This window comes from Mycteria americana, chromosome 6 (assembly GCF_035582795.1).
Source record: "Mycteria americana isolate JAX WOST 10 ecotype Jacksonville Zoo and Gardens chromosome 6, USCA_MyAme_1.0, whole genome shotgun sequence".
Taxonomy (NCBI): domain Eukaryota; kingdom Metazoa; phylum Chordata; class Aves; order Ciconiiformes; family Ciconiidae; genus Mycteria; species Mycteria americana.
The window spans coordinates 49,687,587-49,710,033 of NC_134370.1; the positions used below are offsets into that span (position 1 = coordinate 49,687,587).

The following is a 22,447-nucleotide window of genomic DNA, read 5'->3' on the forward strand; positions in this document are numbered from 1 at the left end:
GTTAAATTCCTTCTTCTTTATTAAATGCAAATTAAATATTTTCATAGGTAGTAATAGTTGCATGTGTCTTTTACTGATTACCTCCATATCTGTCTGCATTTTCTTTTCAGATTTAGATCTATTCAGACAGGCATCTCCAGCAGCGGCTGTGCAGATCTCTCTGAGCTGCATTTAGCAAATGTTTTTGCAATGTGGTCATATAAGTGTTACTACTTAACTTTCTGCATGTAAGCAATCATTCTTCAGTGCCATGGCATTGTTCACTAGGCAAACATAGGTAATTAGTGCATAAGAGCACTTGGTGTTGCAAGTCTGATGTGTAGAATATACACACAAGAAAATAAATTTTATATGCTGAAATAAACTTTTTCAATTTTTTGTCTACTTTATTAAATTTTTAATGGAGAATTAATACACATTTTGCTATTTAGACAATAATGTGTTACTGAACTGCTGCTCTGAAAGTTTATGCTCTCTAAGCATAGAATTTAGAATCACAGGTTCTGTTTGTTGACTGAAAGCAAGTCTCTCAATCCTCTGTATCTAGATAATTTCCTTGAAACTTTACTATGATGACTATGGAAAAACAGCTGAACAGATAAGTAACTGATATCGAAATCTGTATGTACATAACTGTATCAGCTTTAGCCATAAAGCACACCATAGAATTGCTTATATGTGGTTTGATGTTAGTTAAGTCGGTCTAGCAACTAGCTGCAAGCAAAGGGAATTGATGAACTGTCCTCCCCCCATTTCCACAGGCCAACCCTTCTCCTTCCCTTTAGGGCTGGGCTAGCACTTAGCCAAAGGAAAGGGAGGCGGGGGGTGGGGAGTAATTGAATTCCTTTGCTCCCCATGTAAGTTCCCTTTCTTCATTTTTGGTTTCCAGCAGGGGAATTTGCTGCAGGGTCCCATAAGCACCAATACTGGAGGCACAGCTGAGCGGTGGCTTATAACATTAAATGCACAAACTTCAGGACTATGACAGGTTTCGCTGTGTTTACAGACCACGTAGCCACAGTCTCCATTTAGCATGTTTATATTTCAGAGGTTTTCAGTGATCTAAAAATGATATGTTTTCCAAACACATTAAAAGAGAATTCAGTTATGCTGACAACATGTTAAAGGTACAACCTGCAACAAAATCCAGGAGCTCTTCAAAACTTCCTCAACTCTACATTGTGGTTCATGAGGTAATTAATCCTACAGTGATGCTGCATTTCCAACTGCCTCACCTCATGCAGAAGTTTAAGCATATATCTTGCAGTTCATGTTACAAAGATCTATGTAACTTCCAGCATGAGGGATAATGTTTCATAATTGTTCAGAGTTGAACATGGACTGCAATAACTGCTAACCTTCTTTCTGCAGCGGTGTGCCACAGAAGTGGCTTTTGTGTTGAGACATGATTGGAGTACACTGTAATGTTTAATGCATCATTTTAACAGTACTCTCAAAAAGCCTAGTATCTTGGTATGTTATTATCTCAGACTCTGCGGTTGTTGTTTCTTATTTAAATGTCCTATCTCACTTGAGATTTAATGTAATTAGAACCAGCCTGTGGAAAAATCTTTTTCTATTATGTCTTAGCTATTGTTCCAGTCAAGATGGTAAAGCAAATCAACCAGGATATAATGAAAATGATAAAACCATTTGCAAGAGGCAGTTTTCCTGAGGGAAGTAAAAGGCAGCACCACTTTTCATTTTGCTTTGCATTTCTAAATGTGGTATGTGCCTGGAATAACTCCACTGAGACTTATCCGATACACCTGAGAGCAGAGTCAGGTACATCTGACAGCCATCTGACTTGACTGATACAAGAGGGAACCAAAAGTACCATAGCAATAAGCCTCTTCCGCTATTAATGTTCCTTTACCACCATGTTCAGCCAACACTAGGTCTACTTGCCAACTAGGGTATGTGTGAAGGAGTTGGGTCTGCATTAATAAGCATCTCCTTAGATTTTTTTTTTTTTTTTTTTCCCTCTAGCTATAGCATCTTGAATCGGGACGTATGTCCAGAGTGTAGTATCTGAAAGGATACTGCAAAGAGATTCATACACAAAGCTACAGTGTAACGTGTGTTTCTCAGACAAAAAGTGATGTTCCTGGTACAAAAGGGTAAAAGAATGTCAGAAGCAGAGGGGCAGTTATCTTGGTCTGGCTGGAAGACAGGATCTAAGCTGCTTCCTCACTGCTTTCTCTGCTTGTGTGATTTCTGAGGAGTTCAGGTGTTATTACTCTACATCTTTTAGCTCTTATATTAGGTTTATAATTTTATGTCAAAGCTGGTTTGCAATATCTTTTCTCTTGTGCACAAGCCACTTGTGAACAGGCTTTTGTATTGTCAGCATGTGTTACAGTAATCTGTATTAATTCACAGTAGTATTGATAAACTTTTAAGTTACAGAGGCTTAATCAAGAGGCTGCATGCCACAGAATGTAGTTAGAAATGCACTGCTTTCAAGGGGTGATGGCAGGATTTTCAGCCTTGCTATTTTAGCTCACAACAGCTGTGTATGGATGGATCGAGTTTCCGAGTTGCACAATGGCTTGCTTTTGCAAAGCAGCCATATTTATCTGGTGCTGTGACGTTAGGCTCATCTTTGAGAACAGGGTTTTGAAAATGCAGAGAAGTACAGCTAACTAAATTTGTCTTCATACAAATGTCAGAAGCAACAGATCAATCTTGTTTTTCAAAAGCTAATGATATAGAAATTCAAGTGATCAAATTCAAATTCAAGTAATTGAAGTGATCGAAAAATCAGTAGTTTAGTACCTGCAAGCTATTTTAAAACTTCAGGTGCAATTTAAAAAAAAAAAATCTACCTGAAAAAATTCTCTTGCTTGTAATTTTCTGGGTTTGGTGCTGTCTAATTTATAGGGCACTTGTGCACCAGTTTGTCTTTTCTGTTGCCTTGAACTCTTTGGAACTGAGGAAGCAGTAATTTCTTCCTCTCCCCTTCCTCCATTCCTTTTTTGTAAAGAAATTATTAAATGCTTAGAGTACAAATGCTGCACATGAATATTTATAAGATCTTTTATAACATTTAGCAAGGCAATGCTTCATGGATGTCTCTTTCTGAATGCGCATAATAAAGTACCCATAACTTCTTTGAAGCTGCGCTTGCTCTTTATTAATTTGATCGCAGATTGGTAGGAACTGTAGGCTCCGCAGGCCTGTGGGGCTGCAGTTGTTGGTGATGACAAAACACAGAGATCATTGTTTCCCTACTTTTCTGTTAAAACGCTTGTGTTTAACATTTAATAAGAACACATTTTTTCATGCATCATTTACATGTAAGTTGCAGAAAATTGCTAGGTAGAAATCTGTTACCTGTATTGGATAAATACCTGGTTCCCTGCATTTATACTTTGGTCCTGGAAGAAACTGAGTTAAATATCTTCTGCTTGAAATACTAACACTGTAGAACAATTGAATGGCCCTGGAGCACACTCTGCAAACCGCTTGGAGGATCCTCCTGTTAATGCAAAAAATGTTTTAGTCTCCACTTCTTCCTCTGCGTATTGTGTGTCGGTAATAGTGCATCCTGTGAATACCTAATAGCGTATATAATGCCTTAAAGTGTAATGCACCCACTTCTAAAAAGCAAATGGAAACTAGTAGCCGTTAATAGCAGTATTTATCCCCTTGACATCCTTAAAGAATTTTGATCAGATTAAGCCCATGAGCAGTCTAAGGAGAGAAGAAGAAAGACTTTAGAAATAGGCAAAAGGGAAGGAGGAATAGAGTTTGTTGATTTATCAACACTGAAGATAATTTTAGAACTGGGTTTGGAAGTTCCTTGCTCATAATTTTATGTATTATAACCTCTCCCCTCCTCCTCTTTAAAATAAAGAAACTTCCATAAATTGCATGTGCTCGTGTCCACAAAGTTACTGTATTAATTGAAGACTTACAGTGCTTATTTAAGAGCCAGATTGTATTTTCTGTGTTGGAAGTTATTTATTGGAACTGTGTAAATGATGTGTAGGTCTCTATGACTGCATGGATTTCAGTAAATACTACACAAAAAAGAACATCCTTCTGCCACCCGTACCAGCCAAAGTGCTGCAGCAAACAGGCGTTGCTGCTTACATTCACCATAGGCTAAAACTTTGCTTTGAACAGTTCAAATGGTGTGGTGGTGAAATGTTCCCAATGTTAGTGTTGGTACAGCAGACCCACTGCGAAGGCAACAGTGGGAATTGTGCCTAAAACCATTGCTGTGGGCAAAGCCATATAATCTCACGTGGAGTCAACTACAATAGGGATCCAGAAGTGTCTAGCTGGATTTTAGTATATCATTGCTAGCTGTATTCTGATAGACTGGTTTCTGTAGAGATATGCTTTAAACATTCAGTAGGTTTACATCTTTCACTGGGATAAGCTGGCTGTCAAAATTAATTTTTCCTGGGATTCATTACTAATATAGTGTTTTCTTTCTTTTTATCATATCTTCTCAGTTTTAAGTCCTCTTTTATCTGGTCACATTTATTTTAGCTTTCTGCCAGTGATGTGTATGTCTTATGTAGATCTCAATCTGAAGATCTCAGAAATACACCAACATATTTCATACTTGTGAATTTCTTCCTTTTTGTGTGTGTGTTTATAAATATGTATAATATATACTTCTCTGCTACTACAGTATACAAACGATACAGGTGTATTTTTAAAGAAGGCACTATTTATGTGACTTTAACCCCCAAACTACTACTATGCTTAACTTTCAGATAGTGATTTCAATTTCTTCCCCAAATGTTTTGGGCACAGCAATTTTTAGAATCACTTTCATGATTAGAAAAGGAGAACTGAAAGACACAACATCAACAAGCAGTTTACATTTCAAAGTTGAATACTTGCAGTACTACACTTATCCCCATATATTACAATAATAATATTGAAGGAAAGTAATACTCTCAGTTGTGCTTTAGTTCCACTTGCAAAACTTTTAAGCCAGTCACCTGATGCATAACCTTTGAACATGTAAGATTCTCAACTTGGTTACCACTGTAAGAAAAGTATGTACTCACCTGAGATCTGCCTGAGGATGTTTAGCAGTAGTAGCAATGCGGAATCTTGCTATAACAATCCAATATTTGCATCTACAAGAAAACAAAGGTATTGTCCACATTGTTGTGGGATAACTTATCAAAACCATCCAAACAGCTTAAAAAAATTACAATCCTTGGACAATAATAACTACAAGAGTTTTTGAATCGCATTCTTCATAGGGAAGATTGAAATTTGACTTAAAAAAAAAAAGATTGGCAGCTTTTCTAATTTCTTTCTTTACACTTTATTTTTAGAGTGTAAAAAATAAAGCATGCACCAGGAAGTAAATAGGCATACCAAGCAGTAGGATTCCAGAGATGATCTGAGACTTTCATTTGTCTATGGATTTTAGCTTATTAAAGGTTCACAGAGATTTGAGGCAGGATTTATTTTATTACTGTTACATAGCCTCAACATAGTTCTTCCATCACACCCTATAAAGTCAAAACCCTCACTCAGGTAGTGAACTTGCTGCTAGAGCTTGATATCGTACTTAAAACTAGTTACTACAGAATGGCTCCATTGCTAAATGGGAATGCATGGGCAATATGAAGAATTTGCTGTTTTCCTTCTTTAGCTCAGCACTGCTGACATTAAAGATGATGTTGCCTAATTTCAGCAAGCAGCCATCTCATTATCTCTCTGAAGACTCTTCTGCTCTTTTCCTTTCCAGTTCCTATTTCTCCCAAGTTTTAGCATGTAATTAAAAGAGTACAGTGGCTGAAGAGTTAAAACTGAATTTTTCCAAATGCTGTTGTAAAATGTAATACATTGCCCACACATCCCAAGGCAGTGATTGAAGATCTTGTCTAATTTGTCTTATTTGCGACTGAAGCGAAATCATCTGCTAAGTGTTTCAGACTATCTGTGTGCATTACGATTCATCCAGGCTTCTCTGAGAAGAAAAATGTGAAAATAAGACATGGTTAATGTACCAGTCTTCTACGTCTAGAGAACAAATTTAACATAGGACATTAGAGATACAGGTCTACAGTCTATCTTCTGACTACACAATGCTAATTAGCATTGTGAAACCATCCTTTTGTTAATCATGTTGAGTTATATCAGACTTGGAAGAATTGTCTGCTGGAACAGAAGTACAGTATGTTGGTACTGAATTGCATTTGGCAAAATGCAGCAGGGTTGGCAGCAGACTAGCAGTTAACTGGAGCAAAGCAGAAGCACCACTAAAACGGTGTGAATGTAACTGGCTGTGCACCTGCTTCCTGACACCAGCTGAGAGAAACTCAGCAAGTTAAAGCAGGGCGGGTCAGCTCTATCGCAGTGGTGTCTGCTGAACACTGCCGTGTTTTATAAGGCAATACCTTGCTTTGGCAGAACTACAGGGGAACATAAATGAGAGGTTATATGAAGCTGTTCTTTATAACCAGTGTATTCTAAGAAATGCTGTTAGCTTTTCTGTGCCTTTCCACTTTTCTCTTTAGTCATCTTATCCCTGCAATACCATATGAAAGTAAGGAAATTATTTTGCTCTCTACAGAAAAAAGGAGAAAAAAATACTTTTATGTAGCAAAAATTTTTGTTTTAATATGGATTGAGAAATGTGCACAGTGCAGAGCAAATCTGCTTCAGTTTCTTCAGCAGACTTGTATGAAGCAACACAGGGGCCAAGTCCTACAACTGCACACAGATGTGATAAGCAGCTGATAAATATCCTGTTACTGAATTTCATAATTTCATTTTTTAATATATATATACACACTGTATTCTGGCATCCAAACATAGTTCTGCTGCCTTTATTGAGTGTAACATAATTGCAGTTTCTATCAAAATTAAGGCTTTGAGATCACTGTTAACATACTTGGTTTCAACAAAAGGCTTCTTAAAAAAGCTGACACATTTCTGAGTGATTGTTATATGAGAAATTATTTGAGTAGGGAGTACTTAAAACAGCCATAGAAGGTGAAGTTAGTAGTGATTAATTTTCTGGTTGTGCCAAAAAATTATTTCTACAAATCTCTGTGGAAATCTGAAAAATTAAACGTTGAATCTTTATGCAAATTGCTCAGGCTGTTTTTTCTGTTGACTAACGGCCAGATGCTATTGCAAACCAAAAGGTTTGCTTTTTAAAATAGCTTTAAAATAAAACACAAATTCATTGCATTTGTAAAACCACGTGTCCTTTCTTCCTCATGCCTTTGAATGTCTTCTTTCCAGATGCTGAATTTTAGTGAGCTATGAATAGGTAGGTTAAACTAACTTTTAAATATAGTATGTTTTAATTTTATTTCATATTTTGCTATATTGTCATTAAGAAACTAAAATGATAGAAATACAGTATATATTATGTGGATTAGGCCTGCCTAGAGGTGATAGGTCTGAAACTGATTGTAAGTAGGAGGTTGTTACCAAGTTGGCATGGGATGCTATGTATTAACCTTTGTGCTAAAATTAGTCAAGGGTTTTTTATGAGTAGTCTGAAAGAAAATGTAAATAGGGAGAGCAGGAAGTTTGAAAGCAGAGATGCTCACTGATTACATTGAAAAAAGGCTTGAGCAAATAATTTGTATTTGTTATGTGCAATTGTAAACTGGGAATGAAGAGTTTACCGGGCTTGCCTGACTCCACTGAGAGAAGCGAAGATGCTCAGAAGCTTCTGGAAGTCACGACCACTCCATTGTTATGAGTTCTGGAATACAGTCTGGACTTAAAAGGACAGTGCCTGGACTCCACATGTGGAGGAATCTATTTCAAGAGTAGGAAGGGTTTATTTCCATTGTGTTTGTCACCGGTATGAAGCTCCAGGAATGTTGTGTTGTCTTTTGGAGAGCAACAGTCCAAGGATGCTAATAACAATTCACAAAAGTCACCACTGATTAAAGGTTTGAGCAGCTTGTTTTACAGAGAAGACTTGAGAGCTCAATTTGTTTATTTTTTTGTTAAAAAAAGGCAAAGTAGAACCAGTAGTACTTCATAAGTATGGGGCAAAAGAAATGAGTAACACTGTGTTGCATAGCTGTTGCAATTACCATCACAGTTCACCATTTGACTAACAGTTGGGATCCCATATACTGTTTATATAACTATAACATATGCCACCATGTGTTATTAAGCCAAGTTTGAGCCCATAACCTTGAAATCTGCCGTACAGATTTTTTTTTTTTTTATAAATTGCAAGATTAAGTACTACAGAGAGCGTGTAGTCTCTTCTAGGGACCATACTTGGGAGACCTGGTATAGATATCACCTTCTTGTGCATAGTGTTGATGAAGCAGTATTGGGGAAGCGTGATTTAGATTCCTGAGCAATTTTCCTCATTTGATGGAGTATTTGTATTGTGTCCTGACCTGTCTATAGAGCCTGAAGCCAGGACCTCAACAGGGAGCAGTGGGAAGAGTACCGCTACTGCCTTGCAACTTGATGTTGCTTATGTGGACAGGGGAGTAGGTCTTGGTCTCTCAGTTCCTCTTAGACTGGCTCTTAGTATTGTTAACGGTTTAGTTCAAAATGGCACAGTGTTGCATATGGCATGAATAAAACCTCTCTCAAGACCCTCCAAGAAGGCAGGTAATAGCAGCCTTTCGTATTTTACTCGGGTTGGCAGTGACAGAATGTAATTGCCCTGGGTTTAGTGTGGTTTCTGTGAAATCCATTCCTGCACAATGGTGGATTCGTAGCAGTCCTGTGTGCTAATAAAGTGTACTGTCAGAAAAACCTCATTTGAAAGCTAAAGAAGTCAGATAAGCATAATTCTGCTTTTACCTTCAGATCCCTGTAAATTAGTATTGAGTCATTTTAGTGGTACAAGACTAGAAAATTCACATTGTATGTTTTTCTGGATAGAAAAAGCTTTGCATTTTTGGGATTCTGTTAAGCACAAGTAGCAAAATTTGTTTGGCCATCAACTTCTTTAGGAAAACATATCTGTAAAGAAGAACTAAAGAAAGAATTTGAGTACCATTTCAGAAAACAAACGTTCGTGTCGATTTTTTCTCTTTCCTTTGCTAGAGCTTGTTTACAGTGCTTCAGTTTTGTTTCATACCACGTCCTGACCCATGAATGAGCACTGGCTAGGTTTCAAGCTAGTTATTTTCAAGTATGATCAGCAGCCTCTTAATTAGTGTCTGAGTCCTATGACAGCATGGCTGTCATAGGTGGAAGGAACAGCTTTGTGGGCACCCTGGGCTCGCAGGAATGCTCAGAGCAGAAGGGGCTGTGGGAGCGGTGGGGGAGTGTGCCAGGCTCGACTCTGGATGCTGTTGCTCTTTGTGATAAGCCACCTCTGGTTTTTAAGTAGCTGGATGCTCCTGCTGCCCACAAAGCAGACTGGTTCTTAGGGTAGGTTTTGCCTGCATGAAGTCAGCCTTCTCAGAAGCAGTAAGCGATTCCTTCTTTCCCTTTCCTTGTCTTAAAGCATTGGGGTAAAGATTATAGTGGTTTACATACTTGATAGGTTTAAACATGTGTCTTTGAAAATGAAGGGTATTTCTTCTTTCATGAAGTAAATTGAGCAAATTCCCTACCTGCAGAAAACAGTCATTGAATGTAAAGATAAAACCTAATACAGATTTTCTATTACATTGCCTTTCTGATTCTGTCCTTGATTATATTTAATGATGTCTTCACTGCATACTTCCTCCATGTATGGATTATTTTTAAGTATGGAATGAGATTTTGTGGACTAAAATAAATTACTGTTCTGTTGGTTTGGGTTGGGGTTTTTTTTTCCCCGCCTTACATCCTGTCTTTTTTGGTAGCCTAAAAAGATGATTACTGACTGTTAGATGCCCTGTGTTGTGCTGTTAGTCCTTTTCTGTCACCATGGAGGGATACAGCTGCATCACGGAGCCCCTCCCAAGGTGCCTGGAACACTGGTGTGTTGTGGACTTGAAGATTTTCTGGGGGCTGTGATATTGCTAACTTGATAATCAGGCTAAAGAGCATGAAAACTACTGGGTTCTTCGCAGTGGTCCACAACACAATGTTTTAAACAAAGTAAGGGATTGATTTTCTTGGCTTTTGGGTCTGTTTCCACACTGCTGTTACAAGCATACTAGGATTTTGTACTTGGTGAATCATTTATAATGTAGGTAGTTGTATTTGATACCATTATGGTAGACCCACTTTGGTAGCAAATGGTAAAAAGAAGCAGAAGGCTCTATATTAGCAGAAGCCTTGTTTCGTCTGTACAACCGAGTTCCTTGTGAGAACCTGTGCACACAGTTTCGGAATAGTGTATTTTCCTACCTCTGTCTGATACTGCTTTACAAGCAGGATTGTGTAGTGGAAATCTGTCCAGGGTAATGCATAGAGAAACTACAGAGAACGCAATCCTGGTGTTTGGGGGTGTGTCAGACATAACACTTGTCGCACAACACTAAAAGATGGTCAGACACAACACTTAATCATCAGAATAAGTAAAAAATCAGTTCTTGTTTATTATGAATGCTAAAAGCATACAATTTCAGTATCTGCTAATTCCTTTTCTGAATAAAATTTCACCTGTGATGGTGCTTTCTATCCCTAATAGCCTTCTCATCAGTGGTGGCTTCCCATTTTATGGGGATGGATTCTAGGCAAAGCATAAGGAGTACCTAAGAATATCTGGCGTAAAGCATTGTTGTTGTTTTCTTTTTAACTTCAACACTAATAAACAATAATATCTTTAACCTTCTGACTTATAGCTCATTGCTCATTTCATTGCTGTGGCTTATGACTGCAGATCAAAATTTCTTGCATTCGTCATGCCTGGTAAAGTAGCTTATTGGGATGAATAAATGATATGCTAATTAGAAGAACAGTCTGAGTGAGAATAAGATGCTTGAACTAGCTATGATGGCCAGAAAATTACCTGTAGCTAGTATTTCAAGATTATCAAAGAGATCCTCAAATTAGGATGTCTGCCTTTGATCGTAGATGCAGGAATAAGGCAAAATGACTGCACCAAGTGGAAGGCAGTGTGCTGTGGAATGGGAAACTGAAGGAGTTTTTACAAAGATTCAAGCCCTTTCCAGGCACTTGCTCCACCAAGTAGGGAATGAGATACCAGTATGTGGCTTATTGTTATTTATATTTTCCATCGTAAACTAGTAATGTATGCATCTTCGACAGTTAAATTGTTTGGGTTAGTAGTAGAGAAAAATCCTTTTTATATCATTCCTTTGCCATGTTATCCTGATTTTGCTACCTTGTAGTATGACAACATTCAAAGAGTACTAATTTTTTGTAAGACTCCCCATCTGGCTTCCTTACCTTTGTAATTACCACCATCTTACTTATGCATTGCTATGGATTTGTATGGATCATTGCAAGACACTTGCTAGTGTAACACACAGTCACTTGTCCCAAGTAGTTTATAGCCTGAGGTCCCAGTTGCCCAATATCAAACATGATTGTGTAGTCATAAAAAGTAGAAATGAGCACAAAGAATGTTTCCAGGGCTGAGATATAAGCCTGGCACAAGAGTGACAAAACAAAGTGTGGGAGGAGAAGAGAAAGACCTTACCACTGGGAGATAAAGGCATATTAGTATTATTTCACCATTTAGTTATTTTGCTACATTAAACTAAAAACACTGAAAGTAAAGAGTAGAATCTCATAAAAGGGAAAAATCAGTATCATGTTGTTAGCAATAAGATGAATTTTGAGAAGGGCCTTGCCAAAGGAAGGCTTATATAGGTAAGACCCTAAACAAAAGGGACATACTGTATAGAGGTGGAAGGGATATGTAGTGCAGGTTGGATGGAAGAGTATAGATCAGGAATCTTTAAGATAACGTCTTGTATTCTGTGGTTCTTTGGTGCCTCAGGTCTGGTGAAGTGGGAGAACAGGATCTGCAAGTGTGAAGAGACTGACAACTGGTGCACCATTTCATGAGACAGGTACCTTATGTGCAGCGTAGTGCCAGATAGCGTACTGCAGTGAAACAGTGCTGGCTGTGGTCTGGCAGCCGGACTCCAGCAGTGGCCCTGTCCTTCACACTGCCCAAACTTCCTAAATGGACAATAAAGGAATAATCTGCTAATGAGCGAATTTTCTTCTCAACTCAAATAGTTAATGCTTTGTTTAAGCACTGAAATTAGAAGCTTTGAATTTACCCCACCTACTACAACTGTCAATGTCTCATCCCATGTATAAATGTCTAATCGCTTTCTGAATCCAGCTGACCTCTTGATCTTGGTGCCAGCTTGTTTCAGGAAGCATTTTATATGGAATAATTGTCTTTTTACTGATTTAAATATGCTGCATTGGGCTTGTTGCTCTTTTTTTGAGACAGACACTAAATGGGAACACCCAGTCTATCTTCTTTATGTGACGGATCATTTAATATAATATTTTATTTGTTTCAATTCTGAACTAAACTATCCTAATCTTTTTGTTTCACTTAATATGGAAAGCTTTTCATCCCTCAAAATATTTTTGTGGTTGTTTTATGCTGCATTTCTTCCTGAGATGTCATAAATAGAACTGAACACAATATTCAGTAAATCATGTAATTGATTTTCTTACACTGAAAGCATGTAATCTTCTGGTTGCCTTGTGTATTCTGTTGCACCATTTGCATGTCCTGCACTTAGTAATTTGTGAGAACTTCTTAAAAACTTTAAATAAAATTATGTCATTTCTCTTTTGCCCATTATTTCATTGTTTGGTAGGAAGAAGAGCAAGTTTCCTTCCAGTAATCATCTGGCTTCTCTGCAGAGTGTTTTATCTTCTGTATTATAGCTGACCTCTTATACTGGCTGCAATCCACTAATTCTCTCATAAGTTATCTGCTCCTGATACTACAGTGTTTTGTTTGTCTTTGGCTGCTTTTTAGTAAGACCCTTCATATCCCCTCCAATGCTATTTTCTATTTTGCTATCCACAAGTTACTTTGCTAAACTGAAATTGATATATTTTTGGCAATTGTGTTTTTTGCTGCGTCAGGGGCTCAGCGTGAAGATCTTTGGAGCCAGTGGTTGCAGTAGTCCAAGGGCAAGAGTTTTAAGTAAATTGAAGTTGCAGAATTGATGGATTCAATAATACAGTGATGATATACACTGTTTTCATTCTCAAGTTGTGTTCAGCAGAAGGATAACCACAACCATTACTAGGTTTTGTAACTATAGAAGCAATATAATGTTTTTCAGGTATTTCATTGTTGTTTATTGTGAATACATTCTGGAGAGGTTTAGTAAAGGTTTGGTAAAGTTTATTCTTCTAGATGTTTTCATGTGCTTAAACAACGGGCAACAAAGATCAAAGGGCAGAATTTCAAGTGAGCCCAGGGAAGGTAAATCAAAGATAATTAGATTGGTCAAGGTATAGTCATATCGGTGCATTTTTAATATGCTGTGAAGGGCTTAATTCTCGTAATTTTGCTTAGAGTTGGGACAAACTTAAATGCGCTGAAATTGAGGATTCTTTTTTTTTATTATTATCATTATCATGCTTGTTTCTGTCAGCTGATATGCTTACCCATAATTTGCTGCTAGATTTTGGAACGTTGTACACAGCCCATTTTAGGAAGCAAGGTAAACAAACTATAAGTCTGGCTTATCTTACTGGTTTTTTGTTTTGGGTTTTGTTGGTTTTTTTTTAAGTAAAAAAGGAAAACTAATTTTCTGTGCAAATAAAAAGTATCCCTAAAGAATATACTGTGCACCATTGTCTGAATGATCATTATAATATGATCATATATATAGATATATGTCTGAATGGTCATTACAAATTTAAGTTTTATTAATGCTAAATGATTATTTTTTCCAACAGGAAAAAAAATATTTTTAATAGTTTTCTCCAGTTAAGAATCTCTTATTATTATTGGAACTCATAAGAGTTCATATTCAAATACATGCCTTGGCTGGTCTATTGGGCCTTAACACCAAATGTGAGAGCTTGTCCTTATTATTGGTTTTTGTGTTCTCAGTGTAATGATGCAGAATGTAACCAGATTACGTGGGCAGATCCTGAGGATATTTCTTGCCTTTTCCCTGCTCTGTGCCATTATCTGTTTGGGTTAGGTAAATTGTAAAGAAATGTCTGGTTTCTTCTGAAGCATTACAGATTGTCTAGGCAGGTTTTTGCTCCAGTTCGTTGGTTATTTCTATCATGTTTTACTCTTACAGGTATTAGGTAGAAAAAACACTCAAGGGTTTCCTTCATTCAGTTTTTTAATGAAATATTTATGTAATTCAAACTCTCTCTAAATGAGAGAAAATATAGCGTGGGCGGTTAAAAACAGAAATAGTTTTAAGTTGTTTTCCTGATTGTTTCATACTGTCTTGCAGCAAGGTTGCAACTAGGTTTTTTTTCAGTACTTCAGGTAGAAGTGATTCAGTTCTCCTCTCCATCCATCATACCCCTCATATCTCAGCATAGTACCATGGTGCTGAAGAGTGATTCTAAAGTAACTTGGCAACCTTTCATCTAGGTCATTGCTTCCTCAATATCCACTGCAGATTCATTGCATTTTCTGCAGAACTGTCATTTTATGGCCTTGGACAGTTACCAGGGCACTCAGTTCTGACTGGAGGGAAAAAAGAAAAAACTATCTGCAACAAGATAGAACTTTTCTTTTTTTTTAACAGAAATGATAATGCCTAGCATTTATGGAAATTGCCATCTGTGCTATCTGCCATAGTCACAGTTCTGGCTTGTTACAACAATGATCTGATATTTGGTGAATATTAGTCCACTTTGGGCATAAAATTGTGGCAGTCCATAATGCCATTTGCCATTATTTAGTTTCACATTGTTTCCTGGCATACCTCACGTGAAGTAAGTGCCGTGACTGAACTGGGCATCACACTTAAGAGTCAGGGTCTATTTCTTGATCTTTCACCAAATTGTGAGTCACTGTTCCTCTCTACAAAAATCTGTATTATAAAAGCTCATTCACCTTTGTGAAGTGCTATGAGATCTGTGAGTGCACTACTCAGATTTTTTAATATTGATACGTCAGCTTTTGTTTCCAAACTCTGCTGTGGTACTATATAGCATCTTTTTTTCTTTTTCTTTTTTCTTTGGTTTTTTTTTTTTCTTGATTCACATTTCACTAATACATGCTGCAAGATTATTCAAAGCACAGTGCTTCCAAGTACTGAATGTAAACAAGTGTGTTTCTCAACATGCCTTCAAATTGGGACCATGACTTCTCTGGCTGTGAAGCTCTTCTCTCTGCATTATAGTTCATGTATAGCATGAACTATAGAAGCAGTTAGCTTCACTTGGGGTTTTGCTTTCCTTTGAAGTTGGACAAATGATGTAAAATTTAAGAAGAAATTTTGTTTATGGCATGAAGGACAAAAAAACCTAATTAGCACGTCACATTTGTTTGTGGTCCCAGTTATCTGTGCTAGATGGTTCAGTGCTCCTGACTCAGAAAGCCTCGACACTGTGTGAAGTTGGAGCATTTCGGTTTTTCCAAAAAATCTCTGAAAATGTTTACAATTATATTAAAGTTTAAAAGAAACAGAAATCAGATACTGGCAAAGAATAACCATCACTTCATTCTTGTTATGTTAGACTTGCACTGTTGCTTATGATGATCAGTGACTGTCCAGATCCCTGTAAGTGGTTCAGACAAAACCACAAAGCCATAGTGGTTTTGTGGTGTTTGGGCGCTCCTATATAGGAGGAAATAACCAGGAAACCTAGACTGGATTCCCATTGCTGAGTTTTTCAGTCTGAGGACATGCCTGCCAATGGTGAGAGGTTCGTGGGTTGTTCAGTAGCAATTTATTGGACTGTTGTCTGATAAGAAGGCTGATCGATGCAATTTATACTGCAGTATAAAAATTGCAGGCCCATTTTCATGGATAGCAATACTAAAGCTAAGTGCCTTGTCCCTGGAGGAGGACAAACAAAAGGAAATCTGTACCAAGTATCTAGTGATCTGAGAAGAGATCAAAGAGTGATAGTGTTACAATTACAAATGATGAAATGCACACTTGTGCATATTGCTCAGTAATATAGCAGGCATTCATTTAAGGGGAGTCTTTTTGCAGCATACAGCATTGAAAACACGTCTAATAGGTGCATTCATTTTAATATGCTCATTCATTGAGCAGGCCTGATTAATTAGTGCGTGTCACCATCTGGTACTTACTGAGACTATTCATTTTTAAAATGTTGAAATTGTAGGGAATGTTGCACACCAATTAAGTTCTTTTTAATTGGATTATGTTAGTATAAAGTATTACTGGAGAAGGCCTTCATTGTGATTCAGCCAGCACACATCTAAGGGAGACCCGCCAGCCTGAAATTACTTAGAACAAAGGGAAAATGCCTGAAATGCATGTTTATTACTATCTTTGTGCACTCAACAAAGATGATGTCCACAAATAAGAGCCACAAAAATACTTCTGCATTTCTATGCAAGGTTCAGTTTCCTGACATGAGGATATCTCAGCTGATTACTTCATCTCTGCACTGCAACTCTGAATCTGTCATCTTCTCCCTCTGACCCAGAAAGTGAAATATGCTTCTGCATTTCTGTTTGATATCAACAGGGCCAGACTGAGCCCTCCTGTGTGCAGTTGTGTATCTGCTGAAATGAGGAACATTAGCCTCATTTACACAAAGAGTGATTTGGCCTTTAAAGCTGATAAACTATCTGTGCTGACTCAACCTTTTGGTGAATGAAGTATCACGATCTGGTGAATCTGGTGAATGAAGTATCACGATCTGGTATCACGATTTGGTGAATGAAGTATCACGATCTAGACTCAAAGGGGGAGGGGGATAATATCAGGCTTGCCCGAGGGAAGCTGAGGGACGATGTGCCATGGTTAGAGGGAGCGGGTGCCAGCGAGGGCACTCGGCCTGTGTCTCTGAGATGTGCGGGGTATGCCAGGGCACAGCCGAAGTCGAACAGAGTTGAGCTAGGGGATACTGAGGCAATAGGAGCCAAGAGGGAAATGCCAGTGAAGCGGCTCAAAGCACACAAGCGGTGTTCTTCTATGAAGGAGACACAGACGACAGCCCAGCTGAAGTGCCTCTACACCAATGCACGCAGCATGGGCAACAAGCAGGAGCAGTTGGAAGCCATTGTACATCAGGAAAACTATGATATGGTTGCCATCACAGAAACATGGTGGGATGACTCTCACAACTGGAGTGCGGCAATGGATGGCTATAAACTCTTCAGGAGGGATAGGCGAGGCAGGAGAGGTGGTGGGGTAGCCCTGTATGTTAGGGAGTGTCTGGTTAGTTTAGAGCTCGATGATGGCGACGATAGGGTGGAGTGTCTATGGGTAAGAATCGGGGGAAGGCCAACAAGGCAGATATTGTGGTGGGATTCTGTTACAGACCACCCAACCAGGATGAGGAGACTGATGAACTATTCTATAAGCAGCTGGGAGAAGCCTCACGATCGCTAGCCCTTGTTCTTGTGGGGGACTTCAACCTGCCGGATGTCTGCTGGAAATACAACACAGCAGAGAGGAAACAGCCTAGGAGGTTCCTGGAGTGTGTGGCAGATAACTTCCTGACGCAGCTGGTGAGTGAGCCAACTAGGGAAGGTGCCCCGTTGGACCTCTTGTTCACAAACAGAGAAGGACTTGTGGGTGATGTGACAGTTGGAGGCTGTCTTGGGCAGAGTGATCACGAAATGATAGAGTTTTTGATACGTGGAGAAACGGCAAGGGGGGGTCAGCAAAACTGCCACCTTAGACTTCCGGAGGGCAGACTTCGGCCTGTTTAGGAGACTGGTCAAGAGAGTCCCCTGGGAGGCAGCCCCAAAGGGCAAAGGAGTCCAGGAAGGCTGGACATTCTTTAAGGAGGAAGTCCTAAAGGCACAAGAGCGGACTGTCCCCAGGTGCTGAAAGACGAGCCGGCGGGGAAGAAGACCGGCCTGGCTGACTAGAGAGCTCTGGCTCGAACTCAGGAAAAAGAGGAGAGTCTATGACCTCTGGAAGAAGGGGCAGGCAACTCAGGAGGACTACAAAGGTGTAGCAAGGCTTTGCAGGGAGAAAATTAGAAGGGCCAAAGCTGAGCTAGAGCTCAATCTGGCTGCTGCTGTAAAAGACAACAAAAAATACTTCTTCAAATACATTAGCAGCAAAAGGAGAGCTAAGGAGAATCTCCAGCCCCTAGTAGACGGGGGAGGGAACACAGTGACCAAGGATGAGGAAGAGGCTGAGGTACTTAATGCCTTCTTTGCCTCAGTCTTTAATAGCAGGGCCAATTGTTCTCTGGGTACCCAGCCCCCAGAGCTGGAAGATAGGGACGGGGACCAGAATGGAGCCCCCATAATCCAGGGGGAAATGGTGAGTGACCTGCTGCACCACTTAGACACTCACAAGTCTATGGGGCCTGATGAGATCCACCCGAGAGTACTGAAGGAACTGGCAGATGTGCTCACCAAGCCCCTCTCCATCATTTACCAGCAGTCCTGGCTAACTGGGGAAGTTCCAGCTGACTGGAGATTAGCTAATGTGACACCCATCTACAAGAAGGGCCAGAAGGAGGACCCGGGGAACCACAGGCCTGTCAGCCTGACCTTGGTTCTGGGGAAGCTGATGGAACAGATCATCCTGAGTGCTATCACACGGCACGTAGAGGATAACCAAGGGATCAAGCCCAGCCAGCATGGGTTCAGGAAAGGCAGGTCCTGCTTGACCAACCTGATCTCCTTCTACAACAAGGTGACCTGCCTAGTGGATGAGGGAAAGGCTGTGGATGTTGTCTACCTAGACTTCAGTAAAGCCTTTGACACGGTTCCCCACAGCATTCTTCTGGAGAAACTGGCTGCTCATGGCTTGGACGGGTGTACTCTTTGCTGGGTAAAGAACTGGCTGGATGGCCGGGCCCAAAGAGTGGTGGTGAATGGAGTTTACTCCAGTTGGCGGCCGGTCACAAGCGGTGTTCCCCAGGGCTCTGTGTTGGGGCCAGTTCTGTTTAATATCTTTATCAATGATCTGGACGAAGGGATCGAGTGCACCCTCAGTAAGTTTGCAGATGACACCAAGTTGTGTGGCAGTGTTGATCTGCTTGAGGGTAGGAAGGCTCTACAGAGGGACCTGGACAGGCTGGATTGATGGGCTGAGGTCAATTGTATGGGGTTCAACAAGTCTAAGTGCAAGGTCCTGCCCTTGGGCCACAGCAACCCCATGCAACGCTACAGGCTTGGGGAAGAGTGGCTGGAAAGCTGCCCAGCAGAGAAGAACCTGGGTGTGTTGGTTGACAGCCAGCAGAATATGAGCCAGCAGGGTGCCCAGGTGGCCAAGAAAGCCAATGGCATCCTGGCTTGTATCAAAAATAGTGTGGCCAGCAGGAGTAGGGAAGTGATCATGCCCCTCTACTCGGCACTGGTGAGGCCGCACCTCGAATACTGTGTTCAGTTTTGGGCCCCTCACTACAAGGGAGACATTGAGGTACTGGAGCGTGTGCAGAGAAGGGCAACGAAGCTGGTGAAGGGTCTGGAGCAGAAGTCTTATGAGGAGCGGCTGAGGGAACTGGGGTTGTTTAGCCTGGAGAAAAGGAGGCTGAGGGGAGACCTTATTGCTCTCTACAACTACCTGAAAGGAGGTTGTAGAGAGGTGGGGGTCAGTCTCTTCTCCCAGGTAACAAGTGATAGGATGAGAGGAAATGGCCTCAAGTTGCACCAGGGGAGGTTTAGACTGGATATTAGGAAATTTTACTTCCCTGAAAGGGTTATCAAGCATTGGAACAGGCTGCCCAGGGAAGTGGTTGAGTCACCATCCCTGGAGGTTTTTAAAAGACGTTTGGATGAGGTGCTTAGGGACATGGTATAGTGGTGGTCTTGGTAGTGTTAGGTTTACGGTTGGACTCGATGATCTTAAAGGTCTTTTCCAACCTATACGATTCTGTGATTCTGGCTGCAGCACCACATTAGGAGCAGAACTTGTCTGTCTGTACTTGTTCCCGTCACTGTGACTCACTTGGTGAATTTTAGTTACTTAGCGTCACTGCACTGCAGTGTTTCCATGTATAAATTGTGAATAGTTATGTTTATCGACTTACATAAAAGGTTTTGAGATACAGGGATGAAATGCACAATGTTGATATTACGTATTTACTGCTAATGCTTTCTTTAGAAGCCTAATGCTGTTTTGTATTTAACATCTGAGGCTATTATTGCCTTGATTTTGTGGAGATTGAGTATCTTCAAGTAAGTTCTGTCATTTCAGAAGAAACTACTCATTTCAGAAGAGCCAGGAGCTCTGCAGAGTATACATTCCCGTTCCTTAGCAGTTAAACGGGCTGTCATGGAAGCAGGGAAGTTAAGGAAGAAAAGATGTCTAATGACTATAGCAGCTTAAGAGATCTGATGTGTGACTGCCTAGATCTCTTGTTGATCTCCTTTGTTTTGAAGAGTAGGGTAAGAACCTAGAGATGAACACTGTCAGGATATTATTTTCTTGTTGTATTTGTGTGCATTTTCATTACCTTCAGTGGACTCTGCTGCCCCCTACCAAGTTGCAGCTGCTGCTAACAGCAATGAAGCAATAGCCTGAACACGTGAAGAATGTTTTACTTTTTTTAATACTGAAAGAAGATTTCATTTCTGTTATCACTCATAATCACCTCACTATAATTATCACTTATAATAGGGAGTCTGTAGTTGAAACAGTAAATGTATTTTCTTTAAAGGGAGAGGAAAACATCAGAAAAATGCTTTTAGTTGTACAGCAATGAAGAAACTGCCTGAATTTTTGTTAAAATGCAAATACTTGTTTAGACATACAAAGGTCACTATGAATTTAATTTGAAATAGCATAGAGTGCTTCTGATTTGAAGTATAGAAGTAGCACAATGCTGGAATTCTTTTGTTTGCTTGTTTGGGGTTTTTTAACATACATTTCCTCTTGTTTGAAGGTGCATATTTCCTCTTTGTTACAGCTGCAGGCAGGGTCAAAGCATGCTACAGGAACTGCTCATCCTGCATATGCCGAAGCCAATTGGAAACCCAGCTGTAGTTTATAAACCTGAGAAGTCAGTGGCTTTTGTCTGTTTCACAGACTGTGTCAAAAATGTTAGAGGGCATGGTTGTGTTTAAACCATTACCATTAGGTGTTGAAGTGCAAAAGATCTAAAATATCTATACGTTTCTTATGTATTTTCTGTGTACAAGTTACATGTCTGCATTTACACGGACATGTCAACGTGTATTTTATTTTTAAGCCAAATTGCTGCAGGTGGTACTCCTGGGACATGGGATGTATGTTTGCACAGAGCTATGGCCATGCCATAGTTTTTACCCTGACTGGAGCAGTGTGTTGTGGTTCTGCTAAGTTTCCCGTAGTTTGCGTTCATATGTTGAGCATAGCACTCGTTTGGGTTAGAGGAAAACTGATTAGTACCAGCGTAGCTGAGCAAATGAGAGCAAGTACAGCCAGCGGTAAAACATAACACTGTGTATATGAAGGTGTGCAATAGAGTGCTTTCTCATTTCTACCCCAACATTATTAGCAGAAAATGCTTAGCCTGGAACGCCATTAAGCTGTCTGGTTTGTGACAGGATTCTAGAGCAAGTGCAGTTTGTGCAATTTCAGAGAAATAATATCACCCAGTTAAATCTTAAAAACCACACACATATGCACTAACCCTTTAGTTTAAACTGTTTAAACTGTTGTTCAGAGGTTTTATGAAATGGAGAAATGTATTTTCCAAGAAAACATTTAGTTTAGTTTCCCATTAGTGTAACTTTACTCCTTTTATTTGTAAAATACATGAAAGGAAGGGGCTAACCAGCGTATAAAATGCTAGTATGTGCACTCACTCTCTGTCTCTGATGTTAGGAGAATTATTTATTAATATAATTTTTCTGCTCACAGTATATGGGCTTGCAAAATGTTGAAGCAACAAATCTTGGCAGAGATCAAAAAAATACAAAGGCATTTTGCTCTGTATATATAAAACAAAGGCTGAAAGTTTGGGCAGATCTCTATCGGGCAGACTTTCTATCTCTTACGTCATACAGAGAAAGCTTTTGGCACTGACTTTTTGGCAAAAAGCTTTGTCTGGAAACATATTTAGTCAGCATATGAAATATGAGAGCCCTGGTACCACAAATGTGTCTGAAGATGCTCTAATAGAGTTAGTCTTCAGCCCCATCTGGTGTTGGAACAGGATTGCTATATTAGAGTTTTCCAGCATAGGACAGCCCTTTGCCAAAACACAGAGCAGTACGTGAGGAGACTGACAAATTCATACAAGTGTCAGTTTTACTAATGCTTTCTATTGTTTGCTATACTGATGAAAACCAATTGTGCCCATGGTGAATTCCAGCATAGCCATCCTGCTGCTGAGTTACTAACCACGGGCTCTGTAGAGAGCCGCATCTTTAACTGAATGGGTTTATTAATACCCTGACAGTGTACTTGTGTGATCAGCAAATATATTTTCACCCGAAGCCCGTAAGAATATAAAATTATTGATTTTCAATGCCTGTGTTTACAGAAGTAGCAGTGGACATACAGAT

At 39.7% G+C, this 22,447-nt stretch overlaps 1 protein-coding gene across 10 annotated transcripts in view; it reads left to right on the forward strand.

Moving 5' to 3' along the window:
- PEAK1 (pseudopodium enriched atypical kinase 1) overlaps window positions 1-22,447 on the forward strand; it is a 143,352-nt gene that overhangs the window by 62,334 nt on the left and 58,571 nt on the right. The window contains exon 1 of one of the 10 annotated variants that reach the window (XM_075505694.1): window positions 20,183-20,344. The exons of the other annotated variants lie outside the window; for them this stretch is intronic. The gene's annotated coding sequence lies outside the window, so the exon portion shown is untranslated. Of the gene's footprint in view, window positions 1-20,182; window positions 20,345-22,447 lie in introns of those variants that run through there. 10 annotated transcript variants of the gene reach the window in all.